The 6,564-nt window shown below is 49.6% G+C and overlaps 1 long non-coding RNA gene across 1 annotated transcript; it reads right to left on the bottom strand.

Moving 5' to 3' along the window:
* Positions 1-634: 634 nt before the first annotated feature.
* LOC109364970 lies at positions 635-5,725 on the bottom strand. Its single transcript, XR_004162477.1, has 3 exons — positions 4,453-5,725; positions 4,041-4,164; positions 635-3,792 (listed from the first exon to the last, which is right to left on the bottom strand). It is a non-coding gene; the product is annotated as an uncharacterized LOC109364970 (long non-coding RNA).
* Between the last annotated feature and the right edge of the window lie 839 nt (positions 5,726-6,564).

A 6,564-nucleotide genomic window follows, 5' to 3' on the forward strand; every position in this document is an offset into this window, starting at 1 on the left:
GGTTTTTTTTGTTTTTGTTTTGAATGTCATTGTTTTCCTTTGCTTTCTTTTGTTTTTCCTTAGTTCTCTTATGGGTTTTTTTTCCTTTGCTTTCCACTGTTCTCTTCAATTTGGTTGGATTTTCATTGCAGTTTCTTTCTTTCCATTTCTTTTTTTTTTTTCCTGAACATTCTTTTTCATTTTGTTCTGTTTTCTTTTTTCTATTGCTTTGCTCTCATTTGCTCTTGGTTTTCTTTCCTACCTTTGCTTTTCATGCCTCTCATTCTTGCTTTACTTTGCTTTGTCATACTACTTTGCTAGTTCTCTTTTATTCCCTTTCCTTTTTTTTCTTTTCTGTTTCTTTTTCCGTTTACTTCCTCTTGCATTAGTTCACTTATTTTTTCCACCCTTTCTTTGTTTGAATCCTTTGCTTTGCCATGATATTGCATTGTATGTCTTTGCCTTTTCTTTCTATTCCTTTTTGTAGTTGTGCTTTGATTTTTCTTAGTCTTTTTTTCTCCTGTTTTTCTTTCTTTTTTTTTAGTTACTATTTATTTTTTGTTTTGTATTTTGTTCCCTTGGATGTCATAGGTTTTGTTTGCTTTTTTTTCCCTTTGTTTTCCCTTTGTTTTCCTTACTGCTTTCCAGTGTTTTCTCTACTTTTGTTGATTTCTTCTTTGCAGTTTCTTTCTTTCCGTAATTTTTTTTCCTACGTATATTCCTATGAATTTCTGTGAATGTGATAACTCTAATACATAACATAAATGTGTGACCCTTCACACTTATCGCTAACACAAAATGGTAACCACTAGCAATGTCCAAAAAAGGTAAATCTTGAGACTAATGCAAAAGGATATCCCTGAATCCTAAACCCTAATCCAAATCCAAAAGGGCAACCATTAAACCAAACCAAAAATGGGAACCCATAACTCTTACCCCTTATACAATATGGTAACCCTTTACCCTTCCGTAACGCCATAACCCTTAACCCAAACTGATAACACTTAAGCCTAACCCCAGAGAGAAACTGGTAATACAAACCCAAAACCATTCACCTTAACGCTTCGCCCTCACCCAAAAGGGTAACTTTTAAACCTGACCCGAACGCATAACGCTTGACACGTAACCCTTAAGCATAACCCAATCTGGGAAGCCTTAAGCCTAAAGCCTAACCCAAGAGGGTAACTGAGCACTCACCAATCACACCAAACGGTAACACTTCACCGTAACCCAGAGCAGGATGAGGCTGAGCTTGTCTGCTGCCGGGGCCGCATTGATTTCTCCCCACTCCATGGGAACTTCCCCTGCTGCCACTGTTCCCTGAGCCTCTTCTGGCCACAGTGACCCAAGGCGATTCCACCTCCATCAGCCCATGCCCTGCCTGGTGCCCATCCCCACAGCAATTCATGGTACTGGCACAGGCAGTGCAGGCAAGCTGTATGAAACCCCTCTCTGCATCCTACTGTGCAAAGCATGGCAGAGAGAGAGGAAGGTTGGGGCTGGTGGTGGCAGCTGAGGGACACGGCCATCTGTGGTGCCCTATCCTGCCAAAAGGAGCTGAGGGGCTGTGACACAGCACAATGACTGCAGGCAGAGGTGTAGCAAAGGGAACAGAAAGCATTTAATAACATAGCATAGCAAACAACGAGTAAAAGAAATGACAATATCCACAAAATTCCCATCCCACAACAAGTTCAGTGCCCAGATAATGTCCCATCCACTGCAATGATGACTTTGGAGGATGGCTCAGTTCTGGATGGGAATGATGGGGCTACTGGTGGAGCCCCTGGAACGTTGCTGCTGATGTCTGGTGCTGCAGGGCTGGCGAGGAGCACAGGTTACACGTAGCCGTACTGGTCAGCTATGGCCATGTCTGTCTCCCGCTGCAACAGGAACTGCACGGGGCCGATCTTCATCTGCCGGGCTGCCCGCTGCCGCTCCTCCTGGGCCAGCTTCTTCATGCACTCTCGCTCGGGCTGCTGCTCAGGTGTGATGGGCAGTGATTCCTCGATCACTATGGGTGCTGCACCACCGCTCGCCCATGGCCCCACGCAGGGCACGAACTGCATTGGGTCTGCGGTCGAGGCTGCTGCTGTTGCAGCTTTGACAGTGGGTCCCTCCACAGCAGTGAGCACTTCAGCATGGACGGGCACAGGCAGCTCAGTGCCATCTTCTTGGCAGCGTCCTCCTCTTGCGCCATCCTGCCTGGAGGTGCCGGCGCTGCCTTGTCTGTGCTGCCAGCTTGGGGCTGGGGGGAAGCTGGCCCATTGCTGGGTGTGGGCTGGGGCTGCAAAGAGCTTGGCTGGCGCACTGGCCCCACCGTAGTCACCCTCTGCCCCAGCGGTTGCGCAGCCTGGATGGATTCACATAAGTGCATGTGCATCTTGCTAGCAGTGCCTGCTTGCCCGCTGCTGCTGGCTCCTGTGCTGGCCCCAGACAGCTTCTCTTGGCGCAGGTGTCTGCAGCCTTTTCTTTCTTTTCTTTTCTTGCATGGCAGCAGCTTCCTTTTCTTGGCTGGGGCGCTGCTGGTGGGCTGCTCCTGTTGGGAGCTCTCCCCTTTTTGGGGAGTGCCAGCAGGCACAGGGCGCTTGGCCCACTTCCTGCCGCCCCTGTTCTTTTCTGCCACCTAGCAGAGGACAGAGCCCAGTGATGGTGGCGAGTGAACCTGAGCCCCCTGGGGCTGCCTTTTCTGCACCTCCTCAATGAGCTGTGTGGTTTGGGCTGAGGGAGGTGTGGTTACAGACAGGGTGGTCGGCAGACGGCTGAGCCGTGCACTCCCACGTGGAATGACAGGGTGCCACTGAGACAACCAGCTCAGACAGGAGCCCAGGGGATGGTGGAAACCCCCAGAAGGGGTCAGTGGGGGTCCTGGTGGCAGCCTGTGCCTCTGTGCTGAGCTCTCTGCTGTCCTGGGGGATGACAGGGAGCCCAGCGATGAAGCATTCTGGGGCAGGGCTGCTGTGGTTCTCATGGGGAACCTCGACAGCTCTTGCCACATCTGAAAAAGCAAGAACATCCCCCAAAATGGCAATGACAGCCTTCCCACATCCACTCTGTGCAGATGCACACTAGAGGGCTCTGGAGCCTTCAAAATCACCATTAATCCAAGACAGCAGACCCAGAATGTCCATGATGTCGTCCAGCACATCCGAGCTGCTCGTTACTGGTGGGAAAAGCAAGAAAATCCCAAAGGGTCAATGCCAGCTCTCCCATGTTGTGTTCACAGTAAGGGACCTTAGGATCTTGGCTGAACATTGAGTTCACATTACAAATCAGGACAGGAAAGGTAACGGTAAATCCCAGGGATTAAGACCCCAAGCAACACACAACAACAGTCCAGGAAAAAACAGACAGAAAGCCTAACTAGAAAGACAGTGCACCAAACCCAGATGCCTGTTGTGTGTCTGTACCTCTCTTTGATGCAATGTCACACTCTGTGCTTCTGCCCTGGCTTTCTGCAAAGCTACACTTTGCTGAAAGGCCGCTTGCATCAGCTTCTGACAGAAAGGAAACAAGAAAGACATGAAGAGCATCTCTTTGGTGGAAGATTTTAGCACAGCCAACCACAAAATTCTCCTCTTCAAGAGCAGTTTCCTCAGTTTGCCTTTCTGCTGCTACAACGGTGTGTCATTTCCACAGTCAGCACAAATCTGCCATGTCCTTTCCTCTCTCCTCCATTACACACACCACCCTTCATGCAGCCTTGTTTAGAGGCAGGTACCCACACCACAGCTCACAAGAGCTTCTTACCTGCAGAGGCTTTCCGTTTTCCCGCACGCACAGCACTGTTCAATGAACACACAGGCTCCATCCCTACAACAACATGTCGTGTGTTGCTTTCACAGACATCAGCAGGCATCAGAAGTATTGTCCAGTAAGCCCATGTCCCCCGAGAAAACAGAAAGATGCTACTTCTAGAAGAAGTGAACACAAACTGATAGTTCACTTCTCACTGCTCTTTCCTGCACTCCAGATGGATGCTTACAGCACCTTGCCCACTCAGAAGTTATATTCAAAATTCATTCATCCATACTTCATGACAGAAGACTGAAGAGACTCACTTTTGTATGGCAGTAAGGACGATCCGTCCGCATCGCGTCCCTCTGTGCGCTGTAAGGCACTGTTGGATCTCTGGCAGCCTGCTGGTTGCTGTTCCCAAACACGGGGAACCGCGCTGTGCTGCTTCTGAAGAGAGAAAGGAAGAAATGTTGAAGGGAACAGGCAGCCAAGGTTTGCAGAGAGATTCCAGATTGTGTCAGAGATAGAATATCAGAGTGATGAGACATTATTTATCATTAAGGGAAAATAAGCCTGAGCCATGCCCGTGCCATTAGCCCAGGCTGTCAGCAATGAGCACAGAATCCAACCAGTTATTGAGGTCACAAAGGACCAGTAGGGCTCCCCCTGCTCCACTCCTTTTACTTGAAAATGAGAAAAAGGAAGAAAAAACACACAAAAGAAACACAGCCATACCTTTCCACTTACAGAGCAGAAAGAGGAATAGCAGTCATCTCCTGGCTGAGACATGACCGCTGAAGTCACAGAGGAAGCCAAAGTTCTGAGGGCTCTTTCCACAGGAACTTCTCCCAGCTCGAGAGGCCTACACCAGCCCTGGGGCCTGAGCCCCAGACAGTGAGGTCGGCACCGGCCCAAGGGCCTAAAGCCCCAGCCCCAGCCCATAAGGCTGGCACTGGCCCTGGGGCACGAAGCCACAGCCCAGGAGGCCAACATTGGCCCCGGGGCCTAAAGCCACAGTCAGAGGCCAGCACTGGCCTGGGGCATGCAGATGTGCATTCCTATTGGTTCTTACTAGTTTCCTGGGACTCCATTGACCACGATGAGGCCATATTGGTCTTTACTGGTTTTTATTTTATTTGGCTGCACAAGAGTCATCTTCACTTCTCCGTTATTTTACTTCAAATAACCCCATTACCAGTCTGTCTTCTTCTTAAATCCCCTTTTCTTCCCAGTGACGTTAGGATGCGTTTGATCCAACCTTGCAGAAATACTTGCTTGATTCCATTTGTTTTCCCTCCTTTTATCATTACAAAAACAAAGAAACAAGTAAAGAGGATTCCCCCCAGCCACACATACCCCTTTCCCACCAGCCCAGGCAGCTGGAGAGCCCAGAGCTCCAGCAGTGACACCTGCAAAGAAATCTGCTTCTTCCCATCTCACTCATATCTCTTCCAAATATTTGGACCAGCATTCAAACATATGTTTCGTGATTGGCAGGACCTGACTTTTGGAGGATGACTGCAACGCTGCCTTGGCTTCCTTGCTCTCTGCACTGCTCGTCAGTGCCTATGGAGAAGTTCTGAGTTGTGATCCTCAGTGATGGGCAGCAAGTCTCAGTCCTGGTGGAGCTCTGGCCCACTGTGGAGCCCAGCAAAGTATTCAGCAGCTTTGTTTGATGACTCTCCAGGCAAGTGAAGTTCCTCACCCTGACCATCAAGTGGGAGAATAAAGTCTTGACCATGCTTGCAGCAGTGGGGCTGATTCCTTAACCCCCTTAAATTTGTTGGCATTGTCTGCATTCCTTTCTCCTAATTTTCTTCCTGGTCAGATTTAAGGTGCCATGCATCCATTCCCCAGCTCTAGCTGTCTCCTGAATCATGAGAACAGCCTTTCTGTATTGTGAGAACAGCCTTTGCTCAGAACTGGAGTGGATTCATGCCCATGAAGACCTAATGAGGTTCAAGAAGGCCAAGTGCAGGGCGCTCCACTTGGGTCCCGAGCCATCCAGGGTGTTTATACAAAATGGGGGAAGATCTCCTTGAGAGCAGCCCTGAGGAGAAGGACTCGGGGTCACTCCCCCTTAAGAGGTTGGAAGTTCACAGTGACGTAGACTACTGGCCCTCATCCAGTGACCACCGGGGACTCCCACCACATTTTTAGGATGCACGCTCAAGAGGGTGGGACAATATGTTAATAATTTCTTAGAATTCCGGCCCATTCTTGTGGAACGTAAAGAATATGCATATGTTATGTCTCTCAGTATGTGACCGGTGCTTTTCTTGGTGTGTGAGTCTCCCTCTCACTCAGCATGCATCAAGTGCAGCTTTGCAGGTGCAGTGCAGCAAATGAGCGCATGCAAAGCGCTCTGGTTCCCACGCTGCACCCACCCCATTCCTGGGGCAGAGTGGGGGTGCTGGATGCTTTGTGCGGGCGGGGTGTGCTATAAGCACTCCGCTTTGCAGTTGCTGAGGTTCTGAGGATGCCCCAAACATCATCTACTGGAGGTCCAATGGCTGCAGATGGATCTGGAGGGGGCTGCCAAAGCCCATCTGAGGGCATTTGGGATGAAGTCGCTCCCCATCCAGCAGCCTTTGGGAAGAACAGGCTGGATCAGTTTGTCCTCATTCCAGAAAAAAACAGTTTAACCCTCAGTTTAACACCCAACCGGAGTGGCCGCCTTTGTCAAAAAGGGAAAAACTCTTTGGAACTGAGGATTCTTCAATTCAATCCTAAAGCAGGGATCTGGCCAAGGTAGGGGCAAAAAGCCCTAAAAAAATGGGATTCGCTTTGTGCCTTGAAATCTCCCCCTGCACCCAAGCCCTTTCTAATTCCTGAGCACACTGGGGA

Source organism: Meleagris gallopavo, unplaced genomic scaffold, assembly GCF_000146605.3.
Source record: "Meleagris gallopavo isolate NT-WF06-2002-E0010 breed Aviagen turkey brand Nicholas breeding stock unplaced genomic scaffold, Turkey_5.1 ChrUn_random_7180001948323, whole genome shotgun sequence".
NCBI classification, from domain to species: Eukaryota; Metazoa; Chordata; class Aves; order Galliformes; family Phasianidae; genus Meleagris; species Meleagris gallopavo.